The sequence below is a fragment of the Pelobates fuscus genome, chromosome 6, assembly GCF_036172605.1.
Source record: "Pelobates fuscus isolate aPelFus1 chromosome 6, aPelFus1.pri, whole genome shotgun sequence".
In the NCBI taxonomy this organism is placed as follows: Eukaryota; Metazoa; Chordata; class Amphibia; order Anura; family Pelobatidae; genus Pelobates; species Pelobates fuscus.
In genome coordinates, this window is record NC_086322.1 from 165,626,611 (window position 1) to 165,644,449 (window position 17,839).

At 44.0% G+C, this 17,839-nt stretch overlaps 1 protein-coding gene across 1 annotated transcript in view; it reads right to left on the reverse strand.

The window, feature by feature from the left end:
• RNF150 (ring finger protein 150) overlaps positions 1–17,839 on the reverse strand; it is a 193,049-nt gene that overhangs the window by 67,284 nt on the left and 107,926 nt on the right. The window lies entirely within an intron of this gene.

Consider the following 17,839-nt stretch of genomic DNA (forward strand, 5'->3'; position numbering starts at 1 on the left):
AAATACTGTATATCTTATGTACTTTTTAAGTTACAGGGTGTTCTTCGTCTCCATTCAGTTCTCAGCTGATCAGAAAGAGACATGACTGTGTTTGCATCAGTTGGTAGCTTTAATTACGTTACACATTTTCTGGCGGTAAGAAGAGCCTGACCTGACTCCAAATCACTTTACAAGATCTTGTAAAATCTTATTAAGTGATCAGTATTGACAACAGCTTCATTCACATCATGAACAGCAAAATAAATTCTGTTAAACCATTGACTCTTTTTAGGCAGTGCTCCCAGCCAGTAAAATAAGAAAAGAATATTACATGAATACGAATTGAAGCTGATAAATGCTTATTGCAACATGCACAATTTAACTTTAAAGAGGCACAACAATCATGCCATCTAATTGAATTGGTGTTAGTGCCTCCATTCAGTGTTAAATATTTTCCAGCAATATACAAAAAAACTAAAAGGATGCATTTCTACCTACATGGTGTATAATGTATTAGATGAGAAGGATGTAAAATGTAACTTTTATTATGTTATTAAAAATATATTGGGTAATTAGAAAAATAGTAATAAGAAAGTAAGAGTAAAAGCAAAATAGGAGATAGGTCTTTGCTGCTTTCACAGTTGTAGCTTAATTTAGGAGACTACATTGGTCATGCTAAACCATAGAGAGCCATGGTTCATGTGCTAAACTGTAACATAAGATACGGCTACTTAATATCACTGTATGGTTTGTTATTAGTAGATAATGTTGGTTAACCTAATCTGTGGATTAATAGAGGGAGAAGCAAAGTGGTAAGCAGAAGATTGCTGCCGCTTATTTTCTCAATAGACATATAGCAGCCGATACAGCGATGAGGAGGAGGGGGGGGGGCGAACAGCAGGTGAATGCAAAGAGAGATCTAGTGTTGAGCAGTAGATATCTGCTACTTTGTGTTACTATAAAGATCAAATATGGTAACAATTATACAGGGTTAGTGCAAAGAAAACCAGAGTGTTAAGCGATAAATTGCTGATATTTACTATTGCTGTACATATCTAAGTGCACATACAGTGACAATTATGCAGGGTTAATGCAAGAAGACGGTGATAGTCGTACAGGATTAATACAAAGAAGTACTGAGTATTTAGACATTAAATTGCTGCTACTTTGTATTATTATCTAGGTCTAATAACAAGTACCGTAATAATAGGGAGAACGAGGTTGGTGTTTAAGACCACCTGTTCTCCTAGATGATAAGAGAAAGATACAAAAGGAAAAATTACAAACTATTGAACAATACTGCACAGCAAAGAATAACTAGTTGGTAAATCACTAGTGCCTTCAAGGGCACCCCTTAGCAAAAAGCCTGCTCTGAACTAGCACCCCCCCTAAATAAAGGTACTATCAAGGTGATAAATCACTAGTGCCTTTGAGGGCACCCCTTAGCAAAAAAAGCCTGCTCTGAACTAGCACCCCCCTTAATAAAAGTACTATCAAGGTGATAAATCACTAGTGCCTTTGAGGGCACCCCTTAGCAAAAAAGCCTGCTCTGAACTAGCACCCCCCTAAATAAAAGTACTATCAAGGTGATAAATCACTAGTGCCTTTGAGGGCACCCCTTAGCAAAAAAGCCTGCTCTGAACTAGCACCCCCCTTAATCAAAAGTGCTATCAAGGTGAAAGTAGTATTGCAAAGAGGGAAATATTCCCCATCCAAAGTTAGAGTCTCCTATGTAACTAGACGCTGTGGGACAATAGTGTCGGTTATACCGTTAATCATAGCGGTTAGTAAAGAGCCGGCACTGCTAATGTGTCTGATATGCGTCCAGAATAGAACTGGCCAATCAGATCATTGTCATGGGTTACCACAGCAACGCTCTGACGGGTCTTGTGAGATACATGGTCTGCAGACCGGATGTAATGGCCACCAGACTACCATGCAGCCCACACTGGACCACCAGAGAATAAAGGTATTTAGTCTCCCCCATCACCCCCTCTCACATCACCCCCCTCCTACCATCACCCCTCCCTCTCACCATCACCCCCCCTCACATCAACCCCCTCACACCATCACCCTCCCCCACACCTTCAACCCCCCCTCACCATCACAGCCCCTCTCAACATCACCCCCCTCTAACCATCACCCCCCTCACCATCACTACCCCTTCTCACCATGACCCCCCCTCCCTCATACCATCACCCCTCTAACAACATCAGCCCCTCTCACTCTCAAAATTTCCCCCCTCTCTCTCACATCACCCCCTCCCTCTCACATCACGCCCCTACCTCTCACCATCACCCCTTCTCCCCCTCACCATCACCCCCCTCACAACATCAGCCCCTCTCCCTCTAATCACCCCTCTCCCTATCACCATCACCCCCTCCCTCTCACCATCACCCCCCTCCTTCCCTCACACCATCACCCCCCTTCCTCCCTCACAACATCACCCCCCTCCCTCACACCATCACCCCCTCCCTCCCTCCCTCCCTGACACCATCACCATCTCACATCTCACCATCACCCCCTCCTTCCCTTCACACACACAGCCTCCCCAGACACACTGTTAGCATCCTCTCACACTGTCACCCCTCCCTACACTGTCATCACCTCCCACACTGTCAGCCTCTTCATGCATGCACACTCCCATTAACCACTCCTAATCTTGAAAATCTCACCTTCTCCAAACACACCTGCCCTTAATCTGCCACACCTTTCCCTGTCACATTAGCCCCCCTTAATCCTGTCACACTCGTCCCTCTTACAAAGCCACAATTGCCCTGACACACTTACCTCCACAGGTTCTGTCACACTCCCTCATAAAACCATGTCATACTCCCTGTCCCTCATTCTCTCTCACAACTCCCCCTCCCACCCTGTCCATTTACCCCCTTTGCCCTGTCACACTCTCCCTGCCACTGGTACCCCTTTACCCACCTTGTCACAGTCACCAGCTGAAGACATTCATCATACACACACAGTCAGGAAACATAGCTTTGCCATAAACACAATGCACAAAGGCTACAGGAAGACCCCCATACACACTTCAAGCAGTTACCCCATACACATACGGTCACAGACAAAAATGCAAGCATGTTCACAGAGACATAAATTCACACACACAAGGATACTCTCTGTCAGACACACTCTCAGGCACATACACAGGTAAACAGTGCATCAATGTGTGCATGTATTGCAACTCTATTTTTTTCACTTTTTTGTTAGTTGGGCCTCATGTTTGATTTTCGCCTAAGGCCTCATAAAGTCTAGAGCCGACTCTGTCAGGTACATAATACACTTTAATCTTTCATACAGCATTTATAAGGAATACAGAGGCAGCATGCAGACGTGTGGATTTAATCTGAAATAGTTTAATAGCAATTACAAATTCAACTGAACCAATAAACTTTATAAGGCCTAAGAGACAGTAGAAAGAAAATGAAAGAAATGCCACCTCTAAACAATGCTGTACATCAATCAGTTTTTAAAACCATGCATATATTTTTAAGGGTTCAGTAGTAGTTTACATCATTTAAAAACCAATTTCATTCACATTTCCTGGTTCTCAAGCTATAATGGTTATAATGGTAATTTCTCCAAAATATAAAAGTGTATGTACACTGAAAACAGAGATTAGCGTAAAGGATAATGAAGACGAGGAAAAGACAGACATTTTAAATACTAACTATTTTCCTTTGTATATATTAAGAAGGATATTAAGGTAGGACATATGCAAATGATTCGGATAAAAACACACAAATAAGTCAGCGCTAAAAAACACAAATAACTAAGGGAGGCAGCAACCCTGAAAAAGGGATTCCCTCCAAACCCTTTCCAAAAAATCACAAATGATAAAAGATAAAAAAGTGGAGGGATGCGCCACGCAGGTGTATAAATGAATAGTACGTAAGTCTAAAAAGTGTGAAAGCGAATAGTTCCAATTAAGGGGGTAGAGTATTTCACATGTAGGAGTACCCCTCTCAAGTGTGGTGTAGAGTTATGATATTCTCAAGGACGGAGGATACGTTTTGGCTCCAATTTTCTCAAATGTTTAATATTTGAGAAAATTGGAGCCAAAGGGTAACCTCCCCTTTTTGTTTTGCAAATGATTGCAACAAAAAAAATAGTGTTTGGATGACACAAAATAAGGTGCTACAGAAGCTAAAGAAATTTAATGTAAACAAAGCTCCGGGGCCTGATGGTATTCACCCACAAGTACTTAACAAGCTAAGTGTGGAAATAAGTGAACCTGTGTTTTTAATCTTTCAAGATTCTATGGTTTCTGGAATCGTACTGAAGGATTGGAAGAAGGCAGATGTGATTCCTATATTTAAAAAGGGTTCAAAATCTTTTTATGGAAATTATAGGTTAACTTCTGTGGCTGGGAAAGTATCTGAAGGGTAATTAAGGGATAATATTCAGGAATTCATTGTGAAGAACATTGGTATTAGCAATAATCAGCATGGTTTTATAAAACACAAGTCATGTCAAACTAAACTAATTGCATTCTATGAAAAAGTAAGTAGAAGTATAGATCAGGGTGTTGCAATATATGTGATCTACTTGGATTTTGCCAAAGCATTTAATACGAATTCTCACAATAGGTTAGTGTTTAAATGAAAAGAAATTGGTCTTCTTGAAAATTATTGTTCTTGGGTTGTCATTAATGGTACACATTTAAGCTGGACAAAAGTGGTAAGTGGTGTCCCTCAAGGTTCTGTTCTGGGACCATTTCTATTTAACATATTTATAAAGGATCTTGAAATAGGCATTGAAATCCATATTTCAGTGTTTGCATATAACACAAAACTTTGTAAAGTAACAAACTGTGAGAAGGATATTGCTTTGCTCCAGAAGGATTTAGATACATTGGGGGACTGTGCATTCAAAGGCAGATGTACCGTATATACTTGAGTATAAGCTGAGTTTTTCAGCACATTTTGTGTGCTGAAAAACCCCAACTCGACTTATACTCGAGTCAATGTCTATATTATGGCAATTTACATTGCCATAATACAGACTGGGGGCTGTGTGCATTTACTTACCTCTCCTGCAGCTCCTGTCAGCTCCCTTCTCCTCTGCGCCGGTCCGTTCAGCACCTCTGTCAGCTCCCAGTGTAAGTCTTGTGAGACTTACAGTGTGAGCTGGCAGAGGGAGCTGACCGGACCGGACCGGAGGAGGAGGGAGCTGACAGGAGCTGCAGGAGAGGTAAGTGCTTCCTGCCAGCCCCCCTCCACTGAACTGCCAATGCCACTGGACCACCAGGGAGTGAGAGCCCCCCTCCCTGCCATGTATCAAGCAGGGAGGGGGGACGAAAAAAAAAATAATAATAATAAAATAAAATAATAATAAAATAAAATAATAATAAAATAAAATAAAATAAAATAATATTTTAAAAATAATATTACACACACTCATACACACACACTGCACTCACACACTGCACTCATATACACACTGCACTCATACACACACTGCATTCATACACACACACACTGCACTCATACACACACACTGCATTCATTATATACACACACTGTAAATAAATAGTCAATTAATATATTTTTTTTAGGATCTAAATGTATTTATAAATTTACCAGTAGCTCTGCATTTCCCACCCTAGTCTTATACTCGAGTCAATACGTTTTCCCAGTTTTTGGGGGTAAAATTAGGGGCCTCGGCTTATATTCGGGTCGGCTTATACTCGAGTATATATGGTAATTTAATGGAGAAAAGTGTAGTCCACAACATCTGGAGTGCCGAAGGTTGCTATCCCTGCCCTAAATGTTAATGAATTAGGGAAAAAAACACATAAGAAGGATTTGGGAATTGTTACAGACAACAAACTAGGCAACAATGTGCAATATCAATCAGCAATTGCTAAGACCAGCAAGGTATTGCAATATAAATAGGGGCATTCATTCTTGTGATGAAAATATAATTTTGTATCTTTGTAAATCACTGGTAAGACCACACCTTACAATTGTGGGCACCTGTTTTAAAGAAGGATATTATGGCATTAGAAAAAGTGCAGAGGTGGGCTACAAAATTGATAAAATGAAAGGAGCATTTTAGTTATGAAGAAAGGTTAACAAATTTCATATACCAGGGGGGGCGGGGCCTGACCGCAGAGCCGAGAGGACGTGAACCTCCAGAGCTCCGGCATTAATCTACGGATAAAACCTACTTGTACGACTCAAACAGCAACTGAGCGGGCCACAACGGCCAGCAACCAAAAGGGGACGTCAAGCGAAGCAATATGGTACCCCACAAGCGGCACAACAACCTACCTTCACCGGTCAGGCGGTCGAGGCCTATTCACGTGGCGAGCGCGGGAGAGACGGCCGCTCTCCCACCACCACGACGAGCTACCACACGGAACAAAGACCCTTGCTCCCCCCCCCCCATGGACCGGCGGGGGTCATCCCGGTCCAAAATCCACAGGGCTTCAGCACCCTACGAGCCTTAGAGAACACAAGCCCTCCGAACCCAAAAGCCAAAATGGCGTCCTCTGACTGGGCCACTGGGTCTCCACCCGTCCAACCCCTGTCAACGCAACGGACAAGCGACTCCCCCTGTGAGGACCGCATAACGGCAGCCTTCAACCTGTTCTGGGCACGGTGGCAAGCCATAACGGTGAGGACCCAAGCAACCACAGAGGTCCCCCGGCTGCCCACTACCCTGCCTGCACGGAGACCAACTCTGCAACGTACAGCTCAGCTACCGACCGGCATGAAACAGCAGGGGGCGGCGAGGGGCATGCCCAGACTCCTGAACCACAGGCTGCGCATCCGACACCGCTGGCCCGGGTCCCGCCAAACTCGGATGGCCTCTAAACGCGACCTGCAGCCATGCCAACTAAAACAGCGCACCCGAGGGGCCAGGACACGGCCTGCACCAAGCGACACCAAGAGGACCTGCCAGCGCACCGCCCAGAAGCAGCGACGCAAAGCCGCAAACCAAACACAGAAGGACTATGCCTCTGTACCATGGAGACACACAGGGACTCAGACCCACAAAACAACACGGGGAGCGGAGAGGCTGCCACATCACCAGGGAGGCATCACCGCCACCCACGATACCCACACAAGTCAGGGTAGCAGCGGTGGAATCCCTCTAGCCTACCTGACACGCAAGGCCGAGGCCCTCGAAATGTCTTCACATGGAAGCTTACAGCCCAGCCAGGGAATTGGCTGAATGACTGCTTGACTGTACTGACATGCCAGGCTTACTGCCAGGGCAGACCACTCCTACAATGCCAGCGCTGTAGGACTAACTAACCCAGTTCTCTTTGCCATCAGTTGATGCTTAAATGATTTTGCTAGCTATGTCTTTTTTACTGTGGTTCCCAACTCTTACCCTCTGTGCCAGTTTGAATGCCGGGTAATTATGTTTTATGTAGCCAGCCTACTGTCTTAATCCACATTTAACCAAGAGTCAAACGCTAATCAGCCTAGCCCATAATCTATGCATGTAAATATTTACTGTGGCCCACACTACTTACCCTTAAGGCCAGCTATGCGCCAGTTATCTAGATTTCATGTTGCCAGCTTACTGACGTACTCGACGTCTAGCCACAGGTCAAGCATGAATAACCATAGCCTATGTTACTATACTCATAAAAATGTTTATTACCTCTCCATCAATGTACACTACACTGTTAAACTTTGATAAATAACAAAAATGTGCCAGACTAACTAATGCCACACATTGTAAAGCAAATGTCTGCTAATTCACCCAGGTGTCGCTGTTGTGGCGCGCCAAGGCTATCTGTTCATCTTGTGCACATCAAAAATAAAGAATTAAAAAAATAATAATAAATAAAAAAAAAAAAAATTTCATATACCAGAGGCATCCAGACCCAAAACACTCACCAACCTACTCAGCAATGCACGGTACCGGCTCCGGTGCGAAGCAACAGCACAAGAAGCGGGGACACGGACAGTATTCTCACTCTAACGTGATGGAGCTGCTCGTGGCCTCCCGCCAGCACCAGGCCTCACAAGATGGCCGCCAAGATAGCCCATGCGGCTCCATATCCCCGACCTCAATGACGGTGAGGGAGGGTTCTGACATATACACATATGCAATGAAAGAAAACTGGTTCCTGACTTAGAAGCGTGTCAGTCTGATGGAGGTTAGATACCCAGGCCGATGTCTGGCCACTAGAAAGAGATTACATTGTGACTTCCAACACCCACGAGCCCAAGGACCCAGTTCCTCAGACTAGTAATAACAGGAGTCCTAGGACAGAGCAGACTTTGCAGATCCCCCTGGGGCATGGACCAGCCTCAAACCCCCCCATCCTACATTTTGATAAACCTAGGCCCGAACCAAACTCCAGGTCCCGCGGGGAGCGGCCCAAAGCCCACAGGGCACACCAGACCAAGTGCGAGCCTCTTTGCAATCCTTCCTGTCCAAAATAAAATTGCCGGGGGTGACCAAAGAGGAATCAGAGGGCCTGCGAGGGCCAATCTCCCAACTAGAGGTGTAAGCGGCTATCGCGGACCTTAAGGGACACAAAGCCCCAGGCCCCGACGGCTATGATGTAGGATACTATAAGAAATTCAAAGAAACTCAAAAACTAGGGCTGACTACAGAGTGGAAGAGGTGATTGTACACCGAACACCCTGATTACTCAGAGGACTGGTGAGCGGATTGTGGGTGCTGTAAGATTTCTGCATATGGTTTTAAGAATTTGGAATAAAGTTTGTACACTTACCTGCTGTCCGGGTCGTTTGAATGTCATTTGGATCCCACGAGCTCCAGGGGCTGATCCTCCCAGGGCACTTTGGCTTGGAGTGGGGCTCTGACAACTCCTGACTTGTGAGAGTTACATCCCGGAGAATAATTTGTTTATTCATTTGCACTTATTTTTATGTCTTAACGATACTGCACTAGGTGTGCTGTATATGTTTTTTTTTCTCCTCTTTTAGATACCCTACAGGGAGTGCAGAATTATTAGGCAAGTTGTATTTTTGAGGATTAATTTTATTATTGAACAACAACCATGTTCTCAATGAACCCAAAAAACGCATTAATATCAAAGCTGAATATTTTTGGAAGTAGTTTTTAGTTTTTTTTTAGTTATAGCTATTTTAGGGGGATATCTGTGTGTGCAGGTGACTATTACTGTGCATAATTATTAGGCAACTTAACAAAAACAAATATATACCCATTTCAATTATTTATTTTTACCAGTGAAACCAATATAACATCTCAACATTCACAAATATACATTTCTGACATTCAAAAACATAACAAAAACAAATCAGTGACCAATATAGCCACCTTTCTTTGCAAGGACACTCAAAAGCCTGCCATCCATGGATTCTGTCAGTGTTTTGATCTGTTCACCATCAACATTGCGTGCAGCAGCAACCACAGCCTCCCAGACACTGTTCAGAGAGGTGTACTGTTTTCCCTCCTTGTAAATCTCACATTTGATGATGGACCACAGGTTCTCAATGGGGTTCAGATCAGGTGAACAAGGAGGCCATGTCATTAGATTTTCTTCTTTTATACCCTTTCTTGCCAGCCACGCTGTGGAGTACTTGGACGCGTGTGATGGAGCATAGTCCTGCATGAAAATCATGTTTTTCTTGAAGGATGCAGACTTCTTCCTGTACCACTGCTTGAAGAAGGTGTCTTCCAGAAACTGGCAGTAGGACTGGGAGTTGAGCTTGACTCCATCCTCAACCCGAAAAGGCCCCACAAGCTCATCTTTGATGATACCAGCCCAAACCAGTACTCCACCTCCACCTTGCTGGCGTCTGAGTCGGACTGGAGCTCTCTGCCCTTTACCAATCCAGCCACGGGCCCATCCATCTGGCCCATCAAGACTCACTCTCATTTCTCTTGAGATATTTCTTGGCCCAGTCTTGACGTTTCAGCTTGTGTGTCTTGTTCAGTGGTGGTCGTCTTTCAGCCTTTCATACCTTGGCCATGTCTCTGAGTATTGCACACCTTGTGCTTTTGGGCACTCCAGTGATGTTGCAGCTCTGAAATATGGCCAAACTGGTGGCAAGTGGCATCTTGGCAGCTGCACGCTTGACTTTTCTCAGTTCATGGGCAGTTTTTTTGCGCCTTGGTTTCTCCACACGCTTCTTGCGACCCTGTTGACTATTTTGAATGAAACGCTTGATTGTTCGATGATCACGCTTCAGAAGCTTTGCAATTTTAAGAGTGCTGCATCCCTCTGCAAGATATCTCACTATTTTTGACTTTTCTGAGCCTGTCAAGTCCTTCTTTTGACCCATTTTGCCAAAGGAAAGGAAGTTGCCTAATAATTATGCACACCTGATATAGGGTGTTGATGTCATTAGACCACACCCCTTCTCATAACAGAGATGCACATCACCCAATATGCTTAATTGGTAGTAGGCTTTCGAGCCTATACAGCTTGGAGTAAGACAACATGCATAAAGAGGATGATGTGGTCAAAATACTCATTTGCCTAATAATTCTGCACTCCCTGTATATGGACCTATATTTATTTGCAAGTATTTTAGGTTTTAATACTTTGCAGTTTGTGGTATATCACATCATAATTGTTTGTTAACACACCCTGTACACATTGGAGTGGTGGGAAATTGTGGTTATCACACCAGGGGTGTGTTTTTACAAAGTCTGCGCACCAGCACTTTTTTCTTTGTATGACAGTTTTTAACCTAATTACCAGGGTTTTATCTTGGTTGTATACCGTATATACTCGAGTATAAGCCGAGTTTTTCAGCACATTTTTTGTGCTGAAAAACCCCAACTCGGCTTATACTCGAGTCAGTGTCTGTATTATGGCAATTTACATTGCCATAATACAGACTGGGGGCTGGCAGTGAGCGCTTACCTCTCCTGCAGCTCCTGTCAGCTCCCTTCTCCTCCGCGCCGGCCCGTTCAGCACCTCGGTCAGCTCCCAGTGTAAGTCTCGCGAGAGCCACAGGGTCATAGTGCGGCTCTCGCGAGACTTAGTGTGAGCTGACAGGGAAGCTGACCGGACCGGCGCGGAGGAGAAGGGAGGAGAAGGGAGCTGACAGGGGCTGCAGGAGAGGTAAGTAACAGCTCTGCCAGCCCCCTCCCCCCACTGAACTGCCAATGCCACTGGACCACCAGGGAGTGAGAGCCCCCCTCCCTGCCATGTATCAAGCAGGGAGGGGGGACGAAAAAAATAAAAGTAATAATATATAAATAATAAAATTAAAAATAATAATTAAAAAAAAATTTTACAAAAAAAAATTAAAAAAAATAATAATAATAAAAATGCCCCCCCCCCCCACCAAGGCTCTGCAACACACACACACAAACACACACACTGCATCACACACACTGCACTCATACACACACACTGCACTCATTCATACACACTGCACTCATTCATACACACACTGCACTCATACACACACACACTGCATTCATACACACACACACTGCATTCATTATATACACACACTGTAAATAAATATTCAATGAATATAATTTTTTTAGGATCTAATTTTATTTAGAAATGTACCAGTAGCTGCTGCATTTCCCACCCTAGTCTTATACTCGAGTCAATAAGTTTTCCCAGTTTTTTGGGGTAAAATTAGGGGTCTCGGCTTATATTCGGGTCGGCTTATACTCGAGTATATACGGTAGATATTTAAGCCCCTATGAGTGCTACAACTAAGCAAATAGCTGGGGATGAGAATATGCTTGATATAAAGCTCTGTTTTTAAATTGCACTAACCAACTACATTTCCTTTCTGTAAAACGCACAACACTTGCATTGTGATTTGGCTTCTGCGAAAGCCTTTACTGTCGTCTAAATGCATTTCTGTTTATGCAAAAATAAAGAATTTTAAAAATAAACAAAAAAGAACACTAAAGATGTGGAATTCTCTGTCTGAAGAGGTAATTTTATCAGAGTCTATACAGATGTTTAAACAGCATTTGGATAAATACTTGCAAAAATATAATATTCAGGTATATAATTTTTTATTAGTGGGGTAATAGCTTCTTGATCCAATGACATATCTGACTGCAGGGCCGGCGCTACCATAAGGCGGCCCAGGCGGCCGCCTTAGGGCGCACCGGCCCTGGGGGCGCACAATCGGGCTGACCGGAAGGAGGGAAGCGCACTGCGCTCCCCTCCAACCGACGACCTAATGTAGCGTGGCCGAGCGCCCGGTTCTGCGGGCGCGCGAGGGAGCACTCTACCATGTGTGCTTCCTCTTCAGCTTCCTCGCGCGCCGCATACTGATACCGGAGCCGGAAGATGACGTCATCTTCCGGCGCCGGCATCCCTACGCGGTGCGCGAGGGAGCTGAAGAGGAAGCACACATGGGAGAGTGCTCCCTCGCGCGCGCGGGTGGGCCTGCCTGCCTGCCAGCCAGCCAGCCAGCCAGCCAGCCAGCCAGCCAGCCTGCCTGCCTGCCTGCCTGCCTGCCTGCCTGCTTACCCGCCAGCCAGCCAGCCTGCCTACCCGCCCGCCCAGGAGCCCAGCAGCACCGCTGGACCCCAGGGAATCCCTTCAGCACTCCAAAAGGTAAGGAGGCTGGGGGATTAAATTAAAAAAAAAAACATGTGTTAGTGTGTGTGTGTGTGTCTGCTAGCTAGTGGCAGTGTGTGTGTGTCTGCTAGTGAGTGTCAGTGTGTGTGTCTGCTAGTGAGTGTCAGTGTGTGTGTGTCTGCTAGTGTCAGTGTGTGTGTGTGTGTCTGCTAGTGAGTGTCAGTGTGTGTCTCTGCTAGTGAGTGTCAGTGAGTGTGTCTGCTAGTGTCAGTGAGTGTGTCTGCTAGTGTCAGTGTGTGTGTGTCTGCTAGTGAGTGTCAGTGTGTGTGTCTGCTAGTGAGTGTCAGTGTGTGTGTGTCTGCTAGTGTCAGCGTGTGTGTGTGTCTGCTAGTGAGTGTCAGTGTGTGTGTCTGCTAGTGTCAGTGAGTGTCTCTGCTAGTGAGTGTCAGTGAGTGTGTCTGCTAGTGAGTGTCAGTGAGTGTGTCTGCTAGTGTCAGTGTGTGTGTGTATGTCTGCTAGTGTGTCAGTGTGTGTGTCTGCTAGTGTCAGTGAGTGTGTCTGCTAGTGTCAGTGTGTGTGTGTCTGCTAGTGTGTCAGTGAGTGTGTCTGCTAGTGAGTGTCAGTGAGTGTGTCTGCTAGTGTCAGTGTGTGTGTGTATGTCTGCTAGTGTGTCAGTGTGTGTGTCTGCTAGTGTCAGTGAGTGTGTCTGCTAGTGTCAGTGTGTGTGTGTCTGCTAGTGTGTCAGTGAGTGTGTCTGCTAGTGAGTGTCAGTGAGTGTGTTACTGTGTGTCTCTTACGGAGTGTGTTTGTGTGTGTATTAGTGAGTCTGTTTGATGTCTGTTAGTGAGTGTGTGTTTGTCAGTGAGAGTGTATGTTTTGTAAGTGAGTGTGTGTGTATGTCTGTCGCTGAGTGTGTCTGTCAGTAAATGTGTGTGTCTGTTAGCTGGTGTGTATGCATCTGTTCGTGAGAGTGTGTGTGTGTCTTCAGCACTTACCTTTCTCTAGCGCCGGACTCCCTTGGCGCTGGGGATCCCTCTGCCTCTCAGCTCCGAATGCTCTTGCCGCGCACGCATTCAAACGGCCCATAGGAAAGCATTACTCAATGCTTTCCTATGGACGTTCAGTGTTTTAGAATAGCGGAAGCTCCTCTAGCGGCTGTCAGTGAGACATCCACTAGAGGCTGGATTAACCCTTGGTGAAACATAGCAGTTTCTCTGAAACTGCTATGTTTTCAGCTGCAGGGTTAAAACTAGAGGGACCTGACACCCAGACCACTTCATTGAGCTGATGTGATCTGGGTGTCTGTAGTGGTCCTTTAAGTGTGTGTGCATCTGCATGCACTGGCGTACATACCGCGGTCGCAGGGGTCACATCACCCCTGCGACCAGGTGCCCGCCGCCATGTGTTGGAGGGGGCGAGGATATGAATGACATCATATCCCTGCTCCCTGTGTACCACACAGCGCAGCTGGCGCCCTGTGATGGGGCTGGGCTGCAGGACAGGACTCCAAGGAGCCAGACAGCATGCATCCAGGGGACAAGATTGAACTGATGTAAGTATGTAATTGTGTATGTCTCTGTATGTATGTATGTATGTATGTATGTCTCTGGATGTATGTATGTATGCATGTAGGTCTCTGTATGCCTGTATGTCTTTGTATGTATGTTTCTGTATGCCTCTGTATGCCTGTATGTCTCTGTGCAAAATGTATGTGTCTGTATGTTTCTGTATGCCTGTATGTCTCTGTATGTACAAATGTATGTGTCCGTATGCCTGTATGTCTCTGTATGTACAAATGTATGTGTCTGTATGCCTGTATGCCTGTATGTCTCTGTATACCTGTATATATGTATGTGTCTGTATGACGGTATGTCTCTGTATGCGTGTATGTCTTTGTATGCCTGTATGTATGTATGTGTCTGTATGTCTATGTATGTATGTATGTATGTATGTATGTATGTATGTATGTGTCTGTATGACGGTATGCCTCTGTATGTATGTCTTTATATGCCTGCATGTCTCTGTATGCATGTATGTCTGTGTCTGTGTCTGTATGTCTCTGTATGATTATTTCTGTGTTTGTATGAACCTTATTTTAAACGAGGGTGGGGGGCACCAAAATGCATCTTTGCCTGTGTAACTAAAAATCCTAGCACCGGTCCTGTCTGACTGCCACTCTGTGGTCGAGAAGGATTTTTTTTCAACAGCAAAAACAAATGTGAGAAAGGTTGATCTCATTAGACACATGTCTCTTTTCAGCTATGCAACTATGTAATGGGCTTAATTGTGTTGGTACCTGAAATGGTATAGCATTTTAGGCATTTTGATCTTCCTGTTTGTAAACCAGTGTAGAGAACTGTGACGACTGGTCTCAAAAACAAAGTCATTTTTATTAATACCAGCAACTCAACTCTTACAATGTATACACTGATCAGTCACAACTGACCACTGACAGATGAAGTGAATAACATTGATTATATTGTAACAATGGCACTTGTGAAGGGGTATTTTGGGCAGCAAATGGACAGTCAGTTGTTGATTTCATGTGTTAGAAGCAGGAATAATGGTCCAGCGAAAAGATCAGAATGACTTTGACAAGGTCCACATTGTGATGGCTACACAACTGGGTCAGAGCATCACCAAAATGTCAAGTCTTGTGCTCCCGGTATGCAGTGGTTAGTACCTAGCAAAACTGGTGCAAGGAAGGAAAACCGGTGAACCTGTGTCACGGTCATGAGTACCCATGGCTCACTAATGCACATGGGCAGTGAAGGCTTGTCATCTGGTCCTATCACACAAAAGAACTACTGCAGCTCAAATTGCTGAAAAACATAAGGTTGGCTATAATAGAAAGGTATCATAAAATACAGTGCATCGTTGGATCATGGAGCAATGGAAGAAGGTTGTCTGATGAATCATGCTTTTAGATCAGGTGTGTGGCTGGGTGCATATGCATTGTTTACCTGGGCAAGACATAGCAGCAGGCTGCACTATGGGAAAAGGGCAGGCTGGCGGAGGCATTGTTATGCTCTAGGCCAGGGATAGGCAACCTTCAGCACTCCAGATGCTGTGGACTACATCCCCTCTAATGCTGTTACATCCATAATGCTATCAAAGCATCATGGGAGGTGTAGTCCAAAACATCTGGAGTGCCGAAGGTTGCCTATGCCTGCTCTAGGCAATGTTCCGCTGGGAAACCTTTTGTCCTGGCATACATGTGGATGTTACTTTGACACGTAGCACCTACATAGAGAGTGTTGCAGACCACGTAAACCCATTCATAGCAATGGTGTTCCCTGATGCCAGTGGCCTCTATCAGCAATATAATGCAGCCTGCCATACTGCAAAACAATTTCAGGAATAATTTGAGGAAGATGACAAAGAGTTGAAGGTGTTGTCTTGGCCTCCAAATTACCAAGATCTCAATTTTAACTGTGTGTTGGAACAACAAATCCGATCCATGGAGGCCCCACCTCACAATTGCAGGACTTAAAGGATCCGCTTCTCATGCCAGATACCACAGGACACCTTCAGAGGTATTGTGGAGTCCATGCCTCGACATCAGAGCTGTTTTGGCAGGGCAGGGGGTGGGGGGGCTGCTTTACTATATTAGACAAGTGATTTTAATGTTGTGGATGATCAGTGCATTGTAGGTTCAATGAAGGGTCACAGTTTTGGAAGGATTATAGATGTTGTTTTGGTTTTAGGGCATTATGGCCTACAAGCTTTCAAGTGATGTCATATTTGTTGATAACTTATTAAAATGCTAGAATATTTTGGAAAATATTTTTTATATATTTATGTATTTTTTCATGATAGATATATATATATATATATATATATATATATATATATATATATATATATAATAGCATATAATATATATGATATATTTCTGATATTTAATATTTTATAAATATTAAATTATTTGAAAAAGGTATCCATAAATATTAAATCTATTAAAAGGGCTATAAATGAAATATATTTTGTTTATGGTCGCAAACAAATTCTCTGGATTCTGACCTGTTTACAAAGGGTTCAGAAACATCTGTACATAAATATATAGCAGTGCACATTGTTAGCCATGGTCAAGGCCAGGCTAAGAACAAAAATGGATATAACTCCGGGTGAAAACGAAACAATTTTGTAATCCAATTTGAGAGCGTAACTGCCATTTCTGCTTAACCGGTTTGTGGGTTTTTAAATCTGATGTGGTTGAGGTAACCTAATGCGCCCAATTATAACTTGCCTTGGTTGTGGAAGCTTTTAGAGGTGTGGTTGGTTTTTAGACAGTTTTTTTAGCACAAGTTTTTTTAGTGCAAGATAATGCATCTTGGACGTAAAAACCCAAGGGCAGAGTACAGAATATTTGATAGAGTCCTAACCTCAACATCTGAGGAAAGGGATTTAGGGGTGATTATTTCTGATGACTTAAAGGTAGGCAGACAATGTAATAGAGCAGCAGGAAATGCTAGCAGAATGCTTGGTTGTATAGGGAGAGGTATTAGCAGTAGAAAGAGGGAAGTGCTCATGCCATTGTACAGAACACTGGTGAGACCTCACTTGGAGTACTGTACACAGTACTGGAGACCCTATCTTCAGAAGGATATTGATACCTTAGAGAGAGTTCAAAGAAGGGCTACTAAACTGGTTCATGGATTGCAGGATAAAACTTACCAGGAAAGGTTAAAGGTTCTTAACATGTATAGCTTGGAGGAAAGACGAGACAGGGGGGATATGATAGAAACATTTAAATACATAAAGGGAATCAACACAGTAAAGGAGGAGACTATATTTAAAAGAAGAAAAACTACCACAACAAGAGGACAGTCTTAAATTAGAGGGACAAAGGTTTAAAAATAATATCAGGAAGTATTACTTTACTGAGAGGGTAGTGGATGCATGGAATAGCCTTCCAGCTGAAGTGGTAGAGGTTAACACAGTAAAGGAGTTTAAGCATGCGGGGGATAGGCATAAGGCTATCCTAACTATAAGATAAGGCCAGGGACTAATGAAAGTATTTAGAAAACTGGGCAGACTAGATGGGCCGAATGGTTCTTATCTGCCGTCACATTCTATGTTTCTATGTTAATTTTCAGTCTAGCACAGGCAAATAATGATGTTTAATCCTTTCACCTAGCAAACTATTTCACGTGTCTGCCTAAGAGCACTGGGGTTCATGACAGTCAGTATACAGATTTTGTCCAATAAGTTAATTAAGTACCGTATGTGAAAACAACACAAATTTTTTGTGGACTACTCCACTACAGCTCACTAGTTTTCCTGGTTTAACATGATATAAAACAGGGCTCTTCTTGGCTAGTTAAGACCACCTCAAACTCAGCTTTAACTTCAGCCACACTGTGGTAAGTGAGAATT